The 23,614-nt window shown below is 46.5% G+C and overlaps 1 protein-coding gene across 1 annotated transcript in view; it reads left to right on the top strand.

Annotated features, from left to right (window-relative positions):
• The window catches only part of LOC147668283 (E3 ubiquitin-protein ligase TRIM39-like), a 325,919-nt gene that overhangs the window by 51,780 nt on the left and 250,525 nt on the right, over nucleotides 1-23,614 (top strand). The gene's annotated exons all lie outside the window — the stretch shown is intronic.

Consider the following 23,614-nt stretch of genomic DNA (forward strand, 5'->3'; position numbering starts at 1 on the left):
TTGCTTGAACAGTGTTTTTCTGTGTTGTAAACTGGACACAATTTTGTTTATATTCTATTTGGGCCAGCATCAAAATGTGTGCAAATTTATTTGACCCGTGTTTTTTCTTCTTTGTGCAACTTCCTAGAATTTCTGTAATACTGCCTTACGGTGTGTGTTGATTTATCAGAGATTATTTTGCACCCACAGTCACTGTCTATCACAACCATTTTAAAAGTCCTCTAGAACTGAAATGTCATTAACTGCCCATGTTCTGTCTCAACTGGCACTCCCAGCTATGGAAGTGCAGTGTAATCCAGCTCCTACCTCCCCTCTCAAAACAACTGGAACGGAAATGTATTTAACTGCTTGCAATACTTGGCCTGTATCTATGTCTAATCTACCAGGACTGAGATGCAACTAAACTGCAAGTAACCTGCCAGAACAGCCCATGTTCTCTGGTCACACTCGCCCCCTCTCTCTCCCTTTCTCTCTTTCCCTCTCTTGCTCCCTCCCTCTTTCTCTCTCCCTCTCTATTCCTCTATTCCTTGCTCTCACTCCCTCACATGCTCTTTTTATCCCTCTCAATCTCTCTATTGCTATCCCCCTCTCAGTCTCTCTCCCCTCTCTCTCTCTCTCTCTCCCTCCCTCTATCCCCCTCTCTCCCTCTATCCCCATATCTGTCAGTTCCTCTCTCACTCTCTATCCCTTTCTCTCTATCCTTTTCTCTCTCTATCCCTCTCTTTTCTATCCCTGCATTTCTCTCCCCCTCTCTCTCCCTCTCGCCTCCCTCCCCTCTCTATCGCTATTCTCTACTGTCTCTCTCTCTCTCTCCCTCCCACTCTTTCTTTCTCTCGCCCCCTCTCTCTCTCACTTTCTTGCTCCCTCCCTCTCTCTCTATTTCTCTATCCCTCTCTCTCGCTCCCTCACGCGCTGTCTATTTATCCCTCTCACTCTCTCTATACCTATCCCTCTCTCACTCTCTCCCCCTCTCTCTCGCTCTCTATCCCCATATCTCTCTTGGTTCCTCTCACTCCCTAACCCTTTCTCTCTATCCTTTTCTCTCTCTATCCCTCCCCCTCTCTCTTTTCTATCCCTGTATTTCTCACCCCTCTCTCTCCCTCTTTCTCTCCTCCCTTTCTCCCCTCTCTCTATCTCTATCTCTATTTTAAGAGAGTAGGTTCTGCTTCCTATGGTAACCCCCACTTTTTGCTCCACTGGTTTTCGACTTTAGTGTGGCTGTGGGCCTGCTAATCAGACCCACAGCCCAGCTGTGCTCTCTCTAAATTGATAGCATGTACTTTAGGTACATGCCACATTGGATATTGGGTCACCCTTGTGAGTCCCTGTACAGTGTACCCTAAGTACCCAGAGTATAGGTGCACCCAAGGCCTACCAGGGGCTGCAGCATGTATTATGCCACCCCTGGCTGGCATTCCTAAATTGACACAACTGGCTGATCACTCAGCTGGGGCAAGGTGGTGTAATCACCCTTTGCTTAGATATAGAATACCTATATCTAACTTATATATAGACACATAGTAACCTGTAAGTCACTCCTATGGCAGACCTTAACAATCCTGGAGGCAGAGTGCTTGGTTTTGTGTGAGAGGGTGCCCTAGCATGAGCTGACGCCCTCTGCTGCTTGCGGAACCATGTCCTTATAGCTGTTCTATGATCTCGCCATACCATATACTCTTAAGTGCATTATAATCCTTGCGGTTATTGCTAACTTTGCTTTCTGTCTCCCAAATTTTCTTGGGGGGAGAAGCTCCTCTCCCCAAACTCCCCCTAGCAGTGGTTGCTCACTGCGCTTGCTCGCTACCTACCGTGTGGGGGCTGGTCTCACTTTGTTCTCTCTGATTCACTACTTGTGTCTATTTTTGGTGCTCTCTGAAAGAATGTCCTATGGGTACATATGACTGGGTGGGTAACCTGATGTTCTTTAAGGTCAACATCTGCTATTTACTGTGCTTTGAAAGTTGATACAATTTGAATATGTAATGAAAAATGTACTGTAAAATTCACCATTTTGGTCTGTAGTTTTCCAAAAATTTCCCCCAAACCCCCCTAGTGGCGGTCGGGCTCGCTCGCTCGCTGCGCGCCGGACGGGGGCTGGTCTGCCAAAATTTGCCAGGGCTGCTTTCATTTCCCAGTCCGGCCCTGTTAATTCCGCAAAATATTTTACGCCCCAGCAGGACAAAATGATTGAGGAACCTTCCATCCAGCTTATCACAGCTTGCCTCCATGTACAGATGTTTGACTTGTTAAAAATTTATTTTAAAAGCAGTTTTCTCAAATCCTTGACTGCAGACAGAATTTGTATAATGTTACAAAAATAAAATCTCTGTCCTATCTGAAATATTGTTATCTTACCCTCCTGCCTGCAAGTCTCTGTCATCTCCCTCTGGCTCTCTAAACCCTTTGGTCGCTGCGCAGTTTGTACACAATAGCACACATGTCACATCCCTTCAGCAGCTCTGCCTGCCTCCGGGTAAACTTCCTTCTCTGGACACTACTCTGCTGGGGTGAGCTTGACCCTCCAACCTGCACCCTGGAACGAAACGCATTTAAAAAAAGGCTGATGGTGTTCAAGTATCTGCTAAGGGTTTAACCACAAATGTCAGCAAGATTATCTTCACCTGCTCAAACTTAAAAAAAAAAAGTACATTATAACCCCAGGATGTACAACTAGACAGATGTCTCTTTAAAGTGGCATTCTGGGAAAATCTGATAAAAATGTGTGGTGCTACCAATATGTTCAATAGTGTTCTCTGAATGCGGTTGGCCAGACAACAGCTCGTGGCTCCATCTATCACACTTCCAAGAATGTAACACCAGAGTTGCCAAGGAAACAACAGGATGTGAACACACCACAGATGTGCCAAGTCACACCCAACATATAGTGTGGTGCGTCTGTAATAACCTGAATAGTCCCTAATGGTGACTATCTCTCCATATATCGGTATAAAGAACAGCACCCATGACCCTTAAAGAAGACCATTAGCTGTATCAGGACTATCTCACTAAAACAGCAAAGACAAACTTTTTAATGATCTTTTAGAGGGCAATGACTTACTGTTCTTTACCCTCAACATATGTCTTCCCTTCCAAATCTCCATTCGCAGTCCGTTTAAGGCGGTGCTGAACGGCCCCCATCATTTACTTACTCAGATTAGATGAAGTTGTGGAGTTTTCATTTTTGTAATTTTGGCGACATGCGTGGTGAAAGCTGATGATAAAGTGGTAGTCCATATTGTGGAGTCGACATTTGCACTGGTCGACATTTTTCTAGTTTATATTGTAACATACAACACTATAGCAGAGTTGTTTTACTCTCTTTATTTCTGCAGGTCATAACAGACAATTTCATTAGGAGGATCATAAAGTGACTGCAGTGCTTCTGAGGCAGATCGTATAGATAGTGTAAACATATAGGTCTCACCCAGTCTCAATTGTAAAAGCACCGGACAAAGAGAATGTGGTTCAAATCTTGAATCCCATTTTGACGTAAATCACATGCAGCAGAAGTTCCCTACCATTTGGCCATAAGGGGATTTAGAGGAAGCACACCTAACCTCAGCAAAATCCAAAACCGTCTCACTCCACGAGATACATTCCAGTTTACATAAGGTTGTGTTCTTTTTACTTAGATGGTACCTTCAATGTTTTGGAATCCCCTTTTCTTGAAGCATGCTCCCTACCCAGGCAAAAGCTTAGCGCCCACGTGGACTTTTTTAGATTAACCTTAAATTGTGACACAGGTAATGTGAATACTAGATTGGGAACTAATTGCATCTGATTAACAGCATAGGAGAAATTCTGTAGACTAATGATTTTTCTTTTTTGCCTACTAGAATTTCTTTCCTTCTTCAGTATGTCTTCTTCACTCCTTGTTAGGCAGACCACCAAGCGGACCACCCCGCCAATCCTTGGACATACAATACAAAGTGGTATGCCGTTCCTACTGTATGGTACAGGTGACTGTATATGAAGTGTATATGAAGAGAGCCCAGTGTGTGCTCACTCGGGCAGGAGAAATTAGGTCTGATTTCTAAGCGCAATACCCTGTATCCTTAGAGTGCGCACATTGTTGTTTTTAATCAGGGTAGGGGCCACATTCATTAAAATAGTTCTGAGTGGATCTCTAATTCCTGTTTTAGCCCCACAATGTTCACATCTACACTCATTAGGGCTCTCACTCGCACTGCACCCAACGGCCAGGAAAAAAGATCTCCGCTAAAAGGCCCCATCATGGGTGCCGATCGGGTATTGGAGCGCCGGACCGACGAGGAGCAGACCCAATGATAAAGCAAGACATATAGCTGATCGGGTGTGTGAGGGTCTCTTTCCGAAAGGAGGATATCTTTCTCCTGCCCGAGTGAGCACACCAGTGCTCTCTTCATATACACTCACCTGTACCATACAGTAGGAACGGCATACCACTTTTTGGTATTGCATTTGGGTCTGTATGCTGGAACAAGTCAAATTGACCCCTTTCTTGGAATGAATCCTTGAAAATCAACACTTCTTAAGTCCATTTCCAGCCTCAAAGAAGCCACTGAAATTGCGTAGTTAGCTGAGGAAATATTTCTCAGCACTCACCCTTCCATTGTATTTAGGAAGCCCCGCTTGGCTACCTCAATCCGCTCCAAAACATAAAGCAGCGAGGCGGGAACTTTTGCTCGGTAAATCTCTAAGAGATAACAAAAATGTCTTCTGCCTTTGCCTATAAAACAAGCATTGGCATAGCCAATAGGTCTCGCCTTTGGGACCTTATAAGTGTTTAGTTATCCAGCACAATATCCTTGGTGCAACAACATCCAGTGTAGCATGGCTTAACACTTATGAGGTCCCAAAGGCGAGACCTATTGGCTATGCCAATGCTTGTTTAGAGAGGGACCGAAGGGGAAGAGGCAAGAGAAGAGAGAACAACCAAGTCCATTAGGAACAGGAGGATACAGTAGGAAACAACACCCGCAGCAAGTCCCGGGACCAACAAGCTGGGACCAGCAACCAGAGAGTTTAATTACTAATCTATCTGGACTGGCCCTTAGCATCCTCGAAGTGAAGGTGCTCGAAAGAGGACTCTGGTATGTACCTACGGCCCGACTGGACAAATTCCGGTTACACTGTGAGCTACCGGAGTTTTTTAGGAAGCTCCGACTTAGAGCCTATTTTGAGAAGCAAGCACCATCTGTCGACCCCAGCCCTGTAGGGGAAACAGGCTTAAGAGTAAAATCAACTTTCAATCCACCACCACACACAGTACCTGTGGAAATACATTACCTTTGAACAGTCAGTATTTCATGATATTGAGAAATTTGAAGAGATAGGGACATTTAAGAACCTGAGTGCAGCTGAGTTCAACGCCCTACAATTTTTACAATCCAACACTACAATTGTGATAAAACCAGCTGATAATGGTGGGGGTCTAGTCATACAGGATGTGGCGGATTATGACACCGAATGTAGACGCCTCCTTGATGGCCACAAGAACAATACCTGTCTCAATGCAAATCCGTCCTCACCGCTCAGGGCTAAAATTTCTGACTTGGTTGATGGTGCAGTATCAAATGGCCTTATCTCTGAACATGAAGCAGAATTCTTGACGACAGGTGATGGGATTATCCCATACTTTTACACCTTGCCAAAAATTCACAAAAATAGAATTCCTCCTCCGGGACGTCCTATCGTCTCGGGGATTGGTTCACTCTTGCAGCCACTATCGCTTTTTGTCATTTTTTTCTTAAACCCTTGATACAACAAACTTATACTTACCTTAAGGACACCAAGAGTCTCCTAGCATTTTTACAAAATCTAACAGTGGATGAAGACTCTATGATACTGGTGTCATTAGACATCAAGAGCCCGTACACAAGTATCCCACAGGATGATACCATCAAGGTACTTACTTGGTGAGGCTCTGGATAAAGCCACATGGGACTACAAGACCCCAAGAAAGTTCATAATTGAGTGTGCCACCTTGGCCCTAAAACAGAACTTTTTTAAGTACAAAGAAGACCTGTTCCTGCAGACAACAGGAACTTCAATGGGCAGCACCTTCGCCCGAGCCTAGCAGGCCTCCACGTACATGATTTTGAACGAAAACACATCCCGATGGTGAATAACCTTTTCTTGTCCGATATTCCCTTTTGGAAAAGGTACATAGACGGTCTCTTGGTAATTTGGCAAGGACCAGAACGAATCTTACAAGAATTCCTTCAATGGATCAACAAATGTGACCCTAATCTTAAGTTCACACATGCTTTTGACCGCCACGAAATAGTCTTTGTAGATGTGGTCATTTCAAAAACTGAAGGCCAGCTACTCACTAAGACCTACCATAAACCTACAGCCAAGAATAATCTACTGGAATTTTCAAGCTTCCATCCTAGGCCTTTACGAGAGAACCTTCCCTATGGACAATATTTATGGCTACGACGGAATTGTAGTAAGGTGACGGATTACCGAACCCAGTCAGCAGAATTATCCGAGAAATTACACAACCGCGGATACCCAGCTCACATCCTTAAGAAAAGTTGTAAAGGGGCCAGAAATCAACCCAGAGAGGTTCTCCTTACAGATAATCCAAAGCAGACTGAAGGAGTCCCCTTGACCTGTGTCACAACATACAGTGTCGCCAGCAATGCGATTACTAAATCTGTAAACAAACATTGGAAGGTACTGATCGCCAACAATTTGAAATGGGAAAAGCCCTTATTTTCCTATAAAAGGGCTCGAAGCCTTAGAGATGCCTTGGTACATACCCGCCAAAAGACAACAGCCATTGAAGATAACCCCTCTGTACCTAATGCCTGGGGCCTACCGAAGGTCTCAGGACATTTTCCATGTGGCACATGCAGTGTTTGTCATCTCACCACACCCACTAAAAGCTTAAACCTTGAACAGGGTAAGACATGAGTACAAAAATCACATACAAATTGTAATTCCAAAATGTGATCTACCTCATCACGTGTCCGTGCGGATTAAGGTACTTAGGAATGACCACACGCAATGTCAAGCAGCGTTTGTGAGCGCATCGGAGCAATATCCGATGCAAGAAAAGCACAACCAGGATGACAGATCATTTCCTGCAGGCCAATCATACTGTCAATGATTTACGCTGGACAGTGGTTGAACAAATAAAAGCATGAGACAATACACAGAGAATACTATTTGAAAAAGAACAACGGTGGGTGTACCGGCTCTCTACACACAAACATGGCCTGAATGACAACATTCCCTGGGGTTCAGTTTTAAAGCGTTAATGCCCCTGTGTATCCGAGTTTGTATTGACACCATCATGGCATGATTTGGGACATACATATATGTATAGATCCCACTCCTACATGGAAGTTGTCTTTTGTGTTACTAGCGAGCCTGACTACACTGAGTAGTTTTGTAACACCACCAGCTGGTATTTTTATGATAAGCAATACCTTAGACATATAGTATGCCAGCTACCTAGCAAACTTTCCTATACCTAATTTTTGCACTAGTCACACTCAGTCTGTTCAGTTGAGCACAACTGTGCAGTTCCCTTCCCTTTTTATCGACATTCGGACATTCTGTGTAGCACAAGAATCTGCACAATAATAGACTGTGCCATTACAATTGTGCCCATAATATTATCATAAATAAAGTATAGTGCGGAACAGATTGCGGGGAGCATTGTACATCATTTATATTGTCTGGTTTTATATTAAGCTTTCTACTAAATAGAGTTATAGTATTTCCAAGACTGGCTTCACATTGAAAAGGCTAGTGGTACAGCCTGGTTCCGTATTAGATTGACGCAGGAGGTCTGACCAGTTGAGCATAACTGCAGTTTTACTGTGAATCCATTCTTTCGATTGGATTCTTTGTAATTTATAAATCTGCACAAAAACATACTGTATCATTGAAATCGAGCCCTCACTTTACCATTATGAAAGTGTATAGTGCACGATAGACTTTGGGTGAGCACTCGTGCATCATTTATAAAGGCCGGTTTCAATATCAAGCTAGATTGCTATAGTTGCTTCACACTGAATAAAGCTATATTACTTTCAATACCGGCTCACATTGAGAAGGTTAGTGGTATAGCTCTTTTCTGTACCAGACTGACGCGAACGTGCGTGTGCACGCATGCTGTGACGTCATCAGGTCCAGTGATACGGAATCAAAAATTTGCTAGCATTCGCACCAAAATTGTTTTATTCTATTAAGGACACAGAGGCGAGGATTATGCTTCTCTATTCTTTACTGCAAAATCACAGCAGCCAATAACAACATACAATTAGTTTAAATTAACTACATTGCCCATGATGCTTTCTCATAAGCTACGCCTCGACAGCCCATCAGAGCTGTCTGCTCAGTCCCATAATCCTCTTTCTTTGCAGGGAACAAAAGTCCAAGAATTAACCAGAACAGGTCCATAACATCCTCCAACGTTGAAGAATAACCAGGAAGCCTTCAAACATAAACTCCTGCGAGCATCCATCTTCTAATCGGACTTCTTATCCGATCCTGAAACAAAGGGAAATGAAAAACCTGTAACCACTGTATAACAAGCCATGTCATAACATCATAAATGGGCGGGTAAGCTTTAGTACAATTTAGTAAAGCCAGGTGGGATAATCCTCGCCTCTGTGTCCTTAATGGAATCGAAAATTCTTGGCACGAATGCTAGCAAATTTTTGATTCTATTACAGGACCGGAGGCTTCAGATTATGCTAGTTTAACGCTCTCCAAAGACCACAGATGTAATATCTCCCACCGGCTTATAATAAAACATTTTGAATGTTGACTCTGAAGACCAATCTGCACAAAGCATGATATCCTGAATGTTAGAACCCAACATATAGGACTTGGAGGCCATAGCGCCCCTGACAGAGTGCACTCCAAATCTTTGGAGGTCAATACCAGCTTCTTGCATGATATATCTAAGCCATGTGGCAATGGTGGCTGCCGCCACTGGCTTAAACGGTTTCTGTAAAGCAATTAACAGTTGAGAACAACCCTGAGGTCTCAATGATCTAGTACATTCCTCATACACTTTTAAACATGGTACCACACATAATTTCTCATTATCCGGAAAAGCATTGTAATCAATGTGTCGTGAAAGTAGCAACAAAGCTAACTTGGCTGATAATTGTTTCCTGGAAAGGAGATTGTTAGATGGCCAATGATTGAACAATGAAATGACCAAGGAAACATCCCACAGACCCGTATACTTGGGCTTAGGTGGGTTGTTATGTTATGTTATGCAGGGGTTTTGTATAGCGTGCGGCTACTCGGAAGAGTGTCCCGACGCTTTGGATTGCACACTAATCTCATAACACAACAGGGAAAATAAAATAAGAAACAGAGATAAAAGAAACCTAATAGGGACCGAAACTAAGAGGAAAAGAGCCAAGTTTTAAGCCCTTTCCGAAAGGCCAACAAATTAGGAATGCTGCGCAGGGACACAGGCAGTTTATTCCATAACTGAGGCGCCAGTAGTTTAAAAGAGCGGCCTCCGATGCGGGCTCTCTTCACACGAGGAACCGTCGCAAGAAACAGGGCTTCAGACCTGAGCGACCTGGCAGGCAAATAAAAGGCCAGCCTCTTCTGCAGGTATTTTTGGAGACTCTAATACCTTTTAAGGAGCTTGCATACCACCGGATGCATACCCACCGGTTTCCAGTCTACAAGCTCATGACCCGCGGAAATGGCTGATCTAAAGTTATTGACCAAGCGATAAGCAAGGCCCTCCGAAGCTTTATCCAAGAGAAAATTAACACTTGGGGTAACGCAGCCCCCACGGGATCCAAATGCCGTTCCACGCACCAATCCACCCAGTTTTTCCAGGCCGAGGAGTAACGATTCAGAGTGGAAGGTGCACAAGCCAGTTTGATGTATTCAGAAGCTTTGTCTGAAACTCCTGGCATTTGCCACTGTTGCCTGAAAGCCTCCATGCCATCAGCGTGAGGCGTCCCTCGAGAATCATAGGATGACGTTCCTTGGGAGGGCCCAGGAGTAGCGATGTCGACTCGGGGAGCATCCGGGGAAGGTCGCAACTCCACTGTAACAACATTGGGAACCATGGTTGAGACGTCCACCATGGTGTCACCAGCACTATCTCTGCCTGTGTTATCACCCTGGGAATCAAAAGGAATGGGGGAAAAGCGTACTGCAGTGCGCCCGACCAATCCTTAAGGAATGCATCGGTCGCCATTGCCATTGGGTCCTTCCTCCAGCTGAAGAACCCAGGAATTTGACACGTGAGTCTGGAGGCGAACAGGTCTATCTGAAATCGACCCCAAATGCTCTGTATCCACTGAAAGACTTTGGGTAGCAACTTCCAGTTGCTGTAATCCCGGAGATGCCTGGAATTTGTTGATATACCTCACCGCCGACACATTGTCCATGCGGAGGATGCAACAAGAGGTCTGCTTCGGGGATAGGGGCCCATTAGGATGTCGGGCGGATTGCCCCTGCCAGGCTGGCGGTGGCCACTGCCGGCCTGGCGGGGGCAATCCGCCCGACATCCTCTCCTGAATTCCCCCCGCCATATTAGAATGGCGGGGGGACAGCGGCGGACGGAAAGACTGTCCGCCGCTTTTCCGCCCCGGTCGCCTTGCGGCCGTAGCAGAAAAGGATTAATATGGTGGTGGTGGTGTCTAATCGACACCGCCAGCCATATTATGATGGGCCAAATCGGATGCCTTTCCGTGGCGGTGATGCCGCCACGGAAAGGCATGCGGTCTTCACTCTGGGGGCCCCCTGCGGGCCCCCAGAGTGAAGGAGAGGTGGGCGGGGTGCACACGTGGGTACCTGTGGTACCCCCCAGCATTTGCATGAACAAAGCGGCAGGCATGGCGCGGTGCCTGCCGCTTTGTTTATGCAAATGCACACATGCATTTTTATCATTGCGCCCGCCACAATGGTAAAAATGGGGGATGCACCCGCCACTGTGGCGGGTGCATCCTAATACACACATCGGGACCCCCGCCCTTGAGGCGGGCGGTCCCGTTTTCCGCAAGGGTGCCCGCCCGCCATCCTAATGGGGGCATAAGTGTCCGAATTGCGAATGAACCCGCAAGAAGTTCCAGACAATTGATGTGCAAGGATAACTCTTGCGGAGACCATCTTCCGCCTGTGGAGATGTCTCTGCAGCGAGCTCCCCAGCCTCAGCGGCTGGCGTCGGATTCAATAACTACCTCTGGTTGTGAGCCGAATATCACCCTGCATCCACGTGGCCCAGCCACCATTGAAGTTCGGTCCTTACTTCCTGAGTTAACGGAATGACATCCGTGTAGGACAAACCCTTCTGGATGTGTTGGATCTTTAGGCGTTGTAAGGCCCTGTAATGAAGAGGACCTGGGAAAATGGCCTGGATCGAGGAGGCCAATATTCCCACCAACCTAGCTATGACACTGAGCGAGACCATCTGCTTGCTCAGTAATGCTAGGATCTCCTTCTTGAGATCCTTCAACTTCGCCTTGGGAAGACACAACTGTGCTGTCAGCGAGTTTATCGTGAAGCTGATGAAGTCTGTTGTCTATATCGGGGAAATGACAGATTTGGGAAGATTGATTACAAATCCCAAGCTCTGCAGAAGCGCAGTCATGAGCTGTAGTTGTTGTAGAAGGGATATTGGACTCTGAGCCATAAGTCAAATGTCGTCCAGATAAATGATTAGTCGCACAGGTGTGCTACCACCGGCTTCATCACCTTGGGGAAACACCATGGAGCTGATGAGAATCCGAAAGGAAGGGCCAATATTCGTACCACTGACCATTCCACCGGAATTGAAGGAAACGCCGGTGAGGAGGAAAAATAGGAATGGAGGGATAGGCGTCTTTGAGATCTAACCCGAGTAGCCAATCTCCTTCCTGCAACAAGTCTGCTAGAAGATGGATCCCTTTCATCTTGAAATGGTTGTAGGTGAGAAACTGATTGAAGTCCCTCAGATTCAGGACGATCCTGTTTTCACCTCCCTTTTTCTGCACCAGAAATATGTTGCCGCAAAAACTGTGATGACCCTCGTTGCATGGGACTATCGTGTGTTTTTGCAGCAAGTCTGCGATTTCTTTGTCTATAAAACTGCACTCTTGTAGGGAAAAATGGAGTTGTGCGGGGAGCCCTAGCTGAAACGGATGAGAATAGAACTGTAAGTGATTGTCTGCAACACCCACGGATCCTGAGTTAGCTTCTGCCAATTTTGAAGAAAGTGAAGAAAGTGCTGTGGCGACCTCCTCAAAGGTAAATGAGATTGGTCCGCTGCACTCACCTGAGGACTGCTGGGCTTTAAAGCCTGCTCTATTGCCACTGCCCTGGAATCGTCCTCGAGAGGGATAGAAAGTGCCTCCGCGTGTGGAATCCCAGTCCCCTCTGCCGCGTCCAAAATCGCCTCTTTGGGAGCTTTGATTGAAATTGTGGCCTGATGAGCGGCCCCTGCCTCGTCCGGCCCTGTTAAAAACACCCTGCTTGAACACTCTTTTGATTCCTGTTTGCGCTTTGTCGAGGGACGTAAAGGTTCCGACGTATTTGGACACGTCCTATACGAACCTCTCTCCAAAGAGGTGTCCGTCGGCCAAGGGTCCGGGTTCAGCGTCCTCCAGATCAGTGAGATTAGTATCCATTCGCATCAGAAGGGATTTGCGCCTTTCAGCCGAAATGGCGCAGTTGGCATTTACCAGTAAACATATCGCCCTTTGGGTCCAGCCCGTGAGGATGTCAGGGTCCACAGGAGCAGAGTTGTCTTTGGCCACAAGGACCATTTCCAGAATTTTAGCCAAGGGCCCGACCAAGGTCCAACAACTTGTCTTGGCATCTGCGCCAAGCGCAGTCTATGCCTCTTTTCGGATCTGTGGAGAATATTTTCAAGAAAGTGAGGAGGCTCACATCAATTTCCGGCGTCTCCGCTACCTTATCGGGGACGTCCGGTTGGGGACATTCCGACCTAAAACAACTCTTCCGGAGGTTGTCGTGGAGATAGACTGAGACCTCTGGAGTGGGAGACCAGTCGGAAGACCGGGGATGCATGATGTCAGTCGGATCAAATGTGAATGGGGTATTTGGAAGCTCTGTTACCGAAGGGGTGGATGTTTTCGCCCGTTTCAGTGGAGGAGGCTGCTCTTCAGAAGTATCAGTGTCTGTGTCCGTGCCCGTAGATGTGGTATCAGTATCAATGTGCACCCTTTGCTTGCTTTTAGCCTTACCACCAGCATAGGAGTGGTCGCCTGTCGCACTGCTGAGCAGCGCCGACAAGGCTTGAGCATGTGGCCACTGCCACCCTGTCTCTGTGCTTCCACTAGAAGCCGAAGCTTCGGATTTCCCTTTCTGCAGCTTCTTGCCATAGCCATGGCGCTTAGCAAAGCTCTCCAGCTACTTCTTGATCATGGTCGTAACGCAGCTGCCAATGCCTGGTGAACGGTCTGAGGAACCGTATTCCCACTGGCTTTGTTTACAGATGACTGAACCGAAGCGTCCAAAGCCTCCACCAGGTGATCCTCCATGACCGCCTCAGACTGTCCTTCATAAACCTCCTCCTCATCCTCATTAGGGTACCTCACCCAATCTTCCATGGCCCACACGAGGGAGCAAGGTAAGTATTGCAAAAGCTGAAGAATATATAGCACTACTTACAAGGAGGAGTACGGGGGTTCAGCCCACTAGCACACAAAACACAGTGTCGGTTAATAAAGATCAACCCCCTCAGCAATTCTGTATTCAACAGGCCAGTGACCTATGCCAATCTAATAATGTATCCCAGGAGCGTGTGCTCACTCCAAATGGCAGAGATTATGCAGCCAACTAGGCGATCTTACTAGGAAATGGTCAATCCAAGGAAAAATGCGTGCAGGCAGAGATTTGGAATTCGCGCTGGTGTGCGCTGCCCAAATCGCACCCAAAATCCGCCCAAAGGCAGCCCAGTTGCGCGCGCCTGGGGAGTGCACATCGGCCGAGAGCCACTCGGCAAAGACAGCGTGTGAGGGCGATGAGGGAGGCCCAGACGCTGGCGCTATGAGTGCCACTACGGGGAAAGAAGCCGAGGAACAACAGGCTCGTGAACCTCGGAGCCAGACAGGTCAATGACAGCTCCACTCTAGTGCGAGTCGCGCGCTTGTAACAAGTAACAACGGAGTTATAGACACGTGAAAAGCGTTAATCTTTGAGGCAACACCGGCGGGGAAAAAACATCCCGTACCATAAGACCAATCAGCCCAATTGGTGTCTTGCGCCTGAGTAGAGCTACAGTGAATCCTTAAATAACCACAACAAAACGATATCACCTGAGCATATAAAGGTAACGATCTCTCATTAACATGTAAAACAGTAGCGAAAGCCCATTAGCATGTATAACAGTAAGGATATCACATTAGCATGTAAGCCAGATAAGGGGAGGGGGACTTAACTCTTGCTGTGAGCAGCAAAGAAAGAGGATTATGCGACTGTGCAGACGGCTCTTATGGGCTGTGGAGGTGTGGCTTATGAGTAAGCATCATGGGCAATGTAGTTAATTTAAACTAATTGTATGTTGTTATTGGCTGCTGTGATTTTGCAGTAAAGAATAGAGAAGCATAATCTGAAGCCTCCGGTCCTGTAATAGAATCCACAGGTAAAGCTCTGTTTAAAGGCGCTCTGTCCGAGAGCCCCGCTGTCGGCAGGGTCCTCGTGACTGGAGAGTCTAGGTGCCAAATGGGTGTCTGGCTTTGACAAAGAAAGTACCTAATTGAGCCCTTGGAGCAGCTTTTGGGTAATATTCCAGCCAATTTTATGTTAACGCCGATTCTATTTGCCCGTAGTGTGTGACTATAAACCACCCCCCACCTGGAACCGTGATGTAAGGGTCATATACATTGAAAGTAAGCCTTTTCTCCATCTTTTGATGCAAAGTTGCCATCTTTACTTCTAACATCACAAGCTTCACCACGCTTGTTTTAGTTGAACTCTTTCAACCTATTGTTTTTAATAGTCAAGTTCACCGCCTATTTAGTAATTTATGAATACATATATCGACTGGTAATGCCCGCATCAGTGCGCAGAAGCAAATAGCGCGCAATTACCACAAACTAGGGGTACTAATATTACACCTTTAGTGTAATAACTGATTTGCACTATTTTTGACACAAATAACGGAGGCACAGCATTTATGGGCCATTATCATGATTACTTATGAGTTGTGGTTCGACATGGCAACACCATTACCAGCATGAGCTCAACCCTCGGGAATAGTATAATTTGCAGCATGAGCCTGGTCAATCTTTGGGCAACACATGTGGGTACAAAAGTTAATGTTCATATGTTTTATCTGTGTCACTGTCTGGTTTGTTTTACATATTGATCTGCCTTCTATCAATGTTCTGAGGATGCTACGAGAACCGTAAGTTATACGGTACCTCTGTGTTCTGCTTCAGGTTAGGGTGCGCCTTGGCGTGCGAATACCGCCGTTTCAGTTTGGTCCTGACGAAAGCCTCGCGATTGGCCCAAGGAGGCTGAAACATGTAGACCATTTTTGTTTTATCATAGGATGTAACTAGCCAATTTATCTAGTTCACAACATCCACTACACTGCTTTTATTCTTTACCTTATTCCCCCATAATTAAACTATTATTTGGGGGAATAAAGGAAATTTTAATACACAAAATCTTTTCTGCACTATCACTGTTTCACACTCCAAAAACCAGCTCCGCTGTAACCAGGCGTTGTAGCACAACCATTTACCTGTATTCTAGTAGTCATCACCTGTATACTAGTAACACACCACAAGAGCGCAAACCTCCACTTGTATACTACTGACACACTATAGGAGCACAACCCTCTACCTATATACTAGGGGCATACCATAGGAGTATAACCCTCCATCTGTATACCAGTGACACATGCTGGAGCACAACCCTCTACCTGTATACTAGTGACACAACACAGAAGCACGATCCCCTACCTGTACACTAGTGATATTTATAGGAGCACAACCTTCTACCTGTATACTAGTGACATGTACAGGAGCTCAACCTCTGCCTGTATACAAGTGGCACACCATAGGAGCACTACCCATTACCTGTGTAGAATTGATACATCACAGGAGCATGACACAGCACATGAGCACAACTGTCTACTTGTATGCTAATGACACACCACGGGAGCACAAACCTCAACCTGTCTGCTAGTGACACAGCACAAGGGCACAACGCTCTACCTGTATAATAGTGACATATTACAGGAGCACAGCCATCTACCTGCTTACTAGTGGAACAGCACAGCAGCACAACCTTCAACTTGTATACTATTGACACACCACAGGAGGACAATCCTCCGCCTATATACTAGTGACACATTACAGGAGTGCTACCCTCCACCGGAAAACTAGTGAAACATCACAGGAGTGTGAACCTCCAACTGTATACTAGTGAAACATCACAGGAACTGTTTCTGTGCTGTGTCAGTAGTAAAGAGGTAGGAGGATGTTCTCCTGTGCTGTCACTAGTTTACAATTAGAGGGTTGTTCTCCTATTAAGCCTCACTAGTATACTGCTAGAGGGGTGTGCTCCTGTGATGTGTCACTACTATAAGGATAGAGGCGTGAGCTCCTGTGCTGCCTCACTAACATACAGGTACAGGGTTGCGATCCCGTGCTGTGCCACTACTATACAGGTAGAGGGTTTTGCTCTGTATTTGTCACTTGTATACAGGTCGACAGTTGTGACCATGCGATGTGCCACTAGTATACAGGTTGAGGGTGGTGCTCCAGTGATGTGTCACATGTATACAGGCAGAGGGTTGAGATCCTGTGATGTTTCCATACTAAACAGGTAGAGGGTTGTGCCTCTGTGGTGTGTCACTAGTATACAGGCAGAGGGTTGTGCTCTTGTGCTGTGCCACTATTATACAGGTAGAGGGTTGTGTTCCTGTGGTGTGCCACTAGTATACAGGCAGAGGGTTGAGCTCTTGTGATGTTTCCATACTAAACAGGTAGAGGGTTGCGCCTTTGTGGCGTGTCACTAGTATAGAGGTAGAAGGTTGTTCTTCTCTGCTGTCACTAGTATACAGTTAGAGGTTTGTACTCCTGTGGTGTCTCACTATTATATGGGTAAAGGAGTGTGCTCCTCCGCTGTGTCAGCAATATACTGGTACAGGGTTGCGCTCCTCTGCTGTGTCACTAATATACAGGTAGAGGGTTGTGCTCACGCATGTCTTACTAGTATACAGGTAGAGAATTGTGCTCTTGTGCTGTGTCACTAATATATAGGCAGAGGGTTGAGCTCCTGCATGTGCTCGTAGAATTGTCACTAGTATACAGTTAAAGGGGTGTGCTCCTGTGGTGTGTCACTAATATACAGGTCGAGCGTTGTGCTCCTGTGGTGTGCCACTAGTATACAGGTAGAGCGTTGTGCTTCTGTGCTGTCACTGTCTGTATACCAGTGGCATACCACAGGAGCACAACCCTCTAACTGCATACAAGAGACACAGTACTTGAGCACAACTGTCTACCTATACACCTGTGACACAGCACACCAGCACAATCCACAACCTGTATTCTAGTGACACAGTACAGCAGCACACTCTACCTGTATACTGGTATCATAACACTCTTACCTGTGTACTATTGACACAGCCCAAGAGCACAGGCCCCTATCTGTAAACTAGTGACGCATACAGGAACTCAACCCTCTACCAATATTCTAGTGCCAGAACACAGAAGCACAATCCTCCACCTGTATCCTAGTGGCATGCCACTGGAGCACAACACATCACAGGAGCACAGCCCTTTAACAATACACTAGTGGCACATGCAGGACACAACCCTCTACTAATATACTAGTGACATAGCACAAGAGCACAACCCTCCTCTACCTGTATACTAGTGAAACACCACAGGAACATAATCCTCTACCTGTATACTAGTGACACATAGAGAAGCACAACCCTCCACCTGTATACTAGTGACACATCACAGGAGGGCATCTCTCCGCCTATATACTGATGACACAGCACAGGGTAGCAACCCTGCATCTGTATACTGCTGACACAGCACAGGAGCACAGACCTCTACCTGTATACTAATGGCACACCATGGGAGATCAGTCCTCCACCTGTCTACTAGTGACACTGCACAGGAGCACAGCCCCTCTACCTGTATATTAGCAACCTTGCACAGAAGCTCAACCTTCTATCTGTATACTAGTGATATATCACAGGAGCACAGCTCTCTACTTGTGAACCAGTAACACTGCACAGGAGCTCAACCCACTACAGGTATTCTAGTGGTACATCACAGGACCACAGCCTGTACCTCAGTGGTTCCCAACATTTTCTATACCCCGCACCCCTAGGAAATGTTTGTTTAATGTTCGCACCCCCTGCATCTATTCTCTTCGGATTTCTATCATGCATACAGTGCATAATTTCCCTCGTTGTCGCACCACCGGACATGCCATCTCGCATACCCTGGGGTGCATGTGCTCCAGGATTGGAACCCCTGTTATACCTGTACAGCAGTGATCCACCCTCCACCTGTATACTAGTGACAGTGCAGGAGAAGAACCCTCTTCTTGTATAATAGTGACACAGAAGCATAACCCTTTGCCTGTATCCTAGTGGCCCTCCACAGGAGCACGTGAAATCTCCAATGGGGTTAACCCAGTATCCCTAAGAACCTGGGCAGTTAATCAATATTATAACAATTGGTTCCTTCGGGTGTACCACATTTCTTTTTACTTACTCATAATTATATGTAGTATATGAAGTAAAGTAAAGATCAGAATCCAACACCAATCATGTATTTATGCACTATTTTATGAATTATAGTCATTCATAAATACTCTTTGTAAATTTCAAGATAGGCTGTACAATAAGTGATAAAAAGAGCAAATTTGTGACATTTAGTGCTCAGTGCTGGCGGCGCAAAGGTGAACAAAGGACTTTACAATAAATATATACAAGAAAATGTACAGTAATTCAACTTTGCTCTGCACAGTCTCAAATATACCACTGTATACTACATTTGTCAGTTTTCGGACGCCGGTGTATGTAACGGAGTTGGGACCACGTTAGGAAGGAAGAGGTTTCTCCTCCAGCGTTCGACACAGAGTTAAGAAATACCTCCTGAGTGAAGTGGAATTCTCTGGCTCTGCAATTCGTATTGTGAAGCATGACTGGGTACAAGATTAATCCCAATACCCAGTTAGGATAAAAGTGGGCACAGCACAACAATAAGAATAACCGTCGGGGGAGCACTCCACGCACCACCGACAGACGCACGCAGTTCAAGCTGTTCAAGCCGTACCTCCAACACAGTTGGGGTCACCTAAAGGCTGTTCCTTTCCCTCCCAGTCCTGATGAAGACCCGTGTTTGACGCCACAGGTGCGCATGTAGAGGGTCGAAACGTCGACGCATAGTTGGATCTGTCTTATCAATACCCTGTGCCGAAAACTGACAAATGTAGTATACAGTGGTATATTTGAGACTGTGCAGACCAAAGTTGAATTACTGTACATTTTCTTGTATATATTTATTGTATAGTCCTTTGTTCACCTTTGCGCCGCCAGCACTGAGCACTAAATGTCACAAATTTGCACTTTTTATCACTTATTGAAATTTACAAAGAGTATTTGTGAATGAGTATAATTCATAAAATAGTGCATAAATACATGATTGGTGTTGGATTCTGATCTTTACTTTACTTTATATACTACATATAATTATGAGTAAGTAAAAAGAAATGTGGTACACCCGAAGGCTCCACAGGAGCACAACGCATCACAGGAGCACAACCCAATAACTGTATACTAGTGGCACATCACAGGAGCTCAATGCTCTACCTGTATACTAGTGGCACACCACAGCAGCACAACCCTCTACCTCGAAACTAGGGACACTCTCTACCAGGAGTGTGGACCAAACTGACTCCACAGAATTTCAGAGTCCAGTCCTTCTTGGTGATGGCAGAGACACACACTTCTCCACTGCTGAAACACTCCGATTCTTGCTGGAGTGAGACATACCTCACCAGGCTCCTGCTCTAAGCACAGTGTAACATACCTCATTCGATAACACACAGGTTCCTGCTCTAAGCCACAGTGTGACATACCTCACCTGATAACACACAGGCTCCTGCTCTGAGCCACAGTGTGACATACCTCACCTGATAATACACAGGCTCCTGCTCTAAGCCACAGTGTGACATACCTCACCTGATAACACACATGCTCCTGCTCTGAGCCACAGTGTGACATACCTCACCTGATAACACACAGGCTCCTGCTCTAAGCCACAGTGTGACATACCTCACCTGATAACACACAGGCTCCTGCTCTAAGCCACAGTGTGACATACCTCACCCGATAACACACAGGCTCCTGCTCTAAGCCACAGTGTGACATACCTCACCTGATAACACACAGGCTCCTGCTGTGAGCCACAGTGTGACATACCTCACCTGATAACACCCAGGCTCCTGCTCTAAGCTACGGTGTGACATAACTCACCTGATAACACACAGGCTCCTACTTTAAGCCACAGTATGACATACCTCACCTGACAACACACAGGCTCCTGATCTAAGCTACAGTGTGACATACCTCAACTGATAACACACAGGCTCCTGCTCTAAGCCACAGTGTGACATACCTCACCTGATAGCACACAGGCTCCCGATCTAAGCTACAGTATGACATACCTCAACTGATAACACACAGGCTCCTGCTCTAAGCCACAGTATGACATACCTCACCTGATAACACACAGGCTCCTGCTCTAAGCCACAGTGTGACATACCTCACCTGATAACACCCAGGCTCCTGCTCTAAGCTACGGTGTGACATACCTCACCTGATAACACACAGGCTCCTACTTTAAGCCACAGTATGACATACCTCACCTGATAACACACAGGCTCCTGCTCTAAGCTACGGTGTGACATACCTCACCTGATAACACACAGGCTCCTGATCTAACCCACAGTGTGACATACCTCATCTGATAACAAACAGGCTTCTGCTCCAAGCTACGATGTGACTTACCTCACCTGATAACACACAGGCTCCTGCTCTAAGCCACAGTGTGACATACCTCATCTGATAACAAACAGGCTTCTGCTCCAAGCTACGATGTGACTTACCTCACCTGATAACACACAGGCTCCTGCTCTAAGCCACAGTGTGACATACCTCACCTGATAACACACAGGCTCCTGCTCTAAGCCACAGTGTGACATACCTCACCTGATAACACCCAGGCTCCTGCTCTAAGCCACAGTGTGACATACCTCACCTGATAACACCCAGGCTCCTGCTCTAAGCTACGGTGTGACATACCTCACCTGATAACACACAGGCTCCTGCTCTAAGCCACAGTGTGACATACCTCACCTGATAACACACAGGCTCCTACTTTAAGCCACAGTATGACATACCTCACCTGATAACACACAGGCTCCTGCTCTAAGCTACGGTGTGACATACCTCACCTGATAACACACAGGCTCCTGCTCTAAGCCACAGTGTGACATACCTCACCTGATAACACACAGGCTCCCGATCTAAGCTACAGTGTGACATACCTCACCTGATATCACACAGGCTCCTGCTGTAGACCACAGTGTGACATACCTCAAATGATAACACCCAGGCTCCTGCTCTAAGCCACAGTGTGACATACCTCAACTGATAACACACAGGCTCCTGCTCTAAGCCACAGTGTGACATACCTCAACTGATAACACACAGGCTCCTGCTTTAAGCCACAGTGTGACATACCTCACCCGATAACACACAGGCTCCTGCTCTAAGGGACAGTGTGACATACCTCACCTGAATACACACAGGCTCCTGCTCCAAGCTACGATGTGACTTACCACACCTGATAACAAACAGGCTCCTGATCTAACCCACAGTGTGACATACCTCATCTGATAACAAACAGGCTTCTGCTCCAAGCTACGATGTGACTTACCTCACCTGATAACACACAGGCTCCTGATCTAAGCCACAGTGTGACATACCTCATCTGATAACAAACAGGCTTCTGCTCCAAGCTACGATGTGACTTACCTCACCTGATAACACACAGGCTCCTGCTCTAAGCCACAGTGTGACATACCTCACCTGATAACACACAGGCTCCTGCTCTAAGCCACATACCTCACCTGATAACACACAGGCTCCTGCTCCAAGCTACAGTGTGACATACCTCACCTGATAACACACAGGTTCCTGCTGTGAGCCACAGTGTGACATTCCTCACCTGACAACACACAGGCTCCTGATCTAACCCATAGTGTGACATACCTCACCTGATAACACACAGGCTCCTGCTCTAAGCCGCAGTGTGAGATACCTCACCTGATAACACACAGGCTCCTGCTCTAAGCCACAGTGTGACATACCTCTCCTGATAACACACAGGGTCCTGCTCTAAGGTACAGTGACGCATACGTCACCTGTTAACACACAGGCTCCTGATCTAAGCCACAGTGTGACATACCGCACCTGATAACACACAGGCTCCTGATCTAAGCCACAGTGTGACATACCGCACCTGATAACACACAGGCTCCTGCTCTAAGCCACAGTGTGACGCACCTCATCTGATAACACACAGGCTCCTGCTCTAAGCTACAGTGTGACATACGTCACCTGTACCTCACCTGATAACACACAGGCTCCTGCTCTAAGCTACAGTATGACATACCGTACCTGATAACACACAGTATGACTTACCCCACCTGATAACACACAGGCTCCTGCTCTAAGCCACAGTGCGACATACCTCACCTGATAACACACAGGTTCCTGCTGTGAGCCACAGTGTGACATACCTCAACTGATAACACACAGGCTCCTGCTTTAAGCCACAGTGTGACATACCTCACCCGATAACACACAGGCTCCTGCTCTAAGGGACAGTGTGACATACCTCACCTGAATACACACAGGCTCCTGCTCCAAGCTACGATGTGACTTACCACACCTGATAACAAACAGGCTCCTGATCTAACCCACAGTGTGACATACCTCATCTGATAACAAACAGGCTTCTGCTCCAAGCTACGATGTGACTTACCTCACCTGATAACACACAGGCTCCTGATCTAAGCCACAGTGTGACATACCTCATCTGATAACAAACAGGCTTCTGCTCCAAGCTACGATGTGACTTACCTCACCTGATAACAAACAGGCTCCTGATCTAACCCACAGTGTGACATACCTCATCTGATAACAAACAGGCTTCTGCTCCAAGCTACGATGTGACTTACCTCACCTGATAACACACAGGCTCCTGCTCTAAGCCACAGTGTGACATACCTCACCTGATAACACACAGGCTCCTGCTCTAAGCCACAGTGTGACATACCTCACCTGATAACACACAGGCTCCTGCTCTAAGCCACAGTGTGAGATACCTCACCTGATAACACACAGGCTCCTGCTCTAAGCCATAATGTGACATACCTCACCTGACAACACACAGGCTCCTGATCTAACCCATAGTGTGACATACCTCACCTGATAACACACAAGCTCCTGCTCTAAGCTACGGTGTGACATACCTCACCTGATAACACACAGGCTCCGGCTCTAAGCTACAGTGTGACATACCTCACCTGATAACTCACAGCCTCCTTTCTTCGGATAGGACAAGATATCTAACCAACCTCC

Source organism: Lissotriton vulgaris, unplaced genomic scaffold (genome assembly GCF_964263255.1).
Source record: "Lissotriton vulgaris unplaced genomic scaffold, aLisVul1.2 SCAFFOLD_328, whole genome shotgun sequence".
Lineage (NCBI taxonomy): Eukaryota > Metazoa > Chordata > Amphibia > Caudata > Salamandridae > Lissotriton > Lissotriton vulgaris.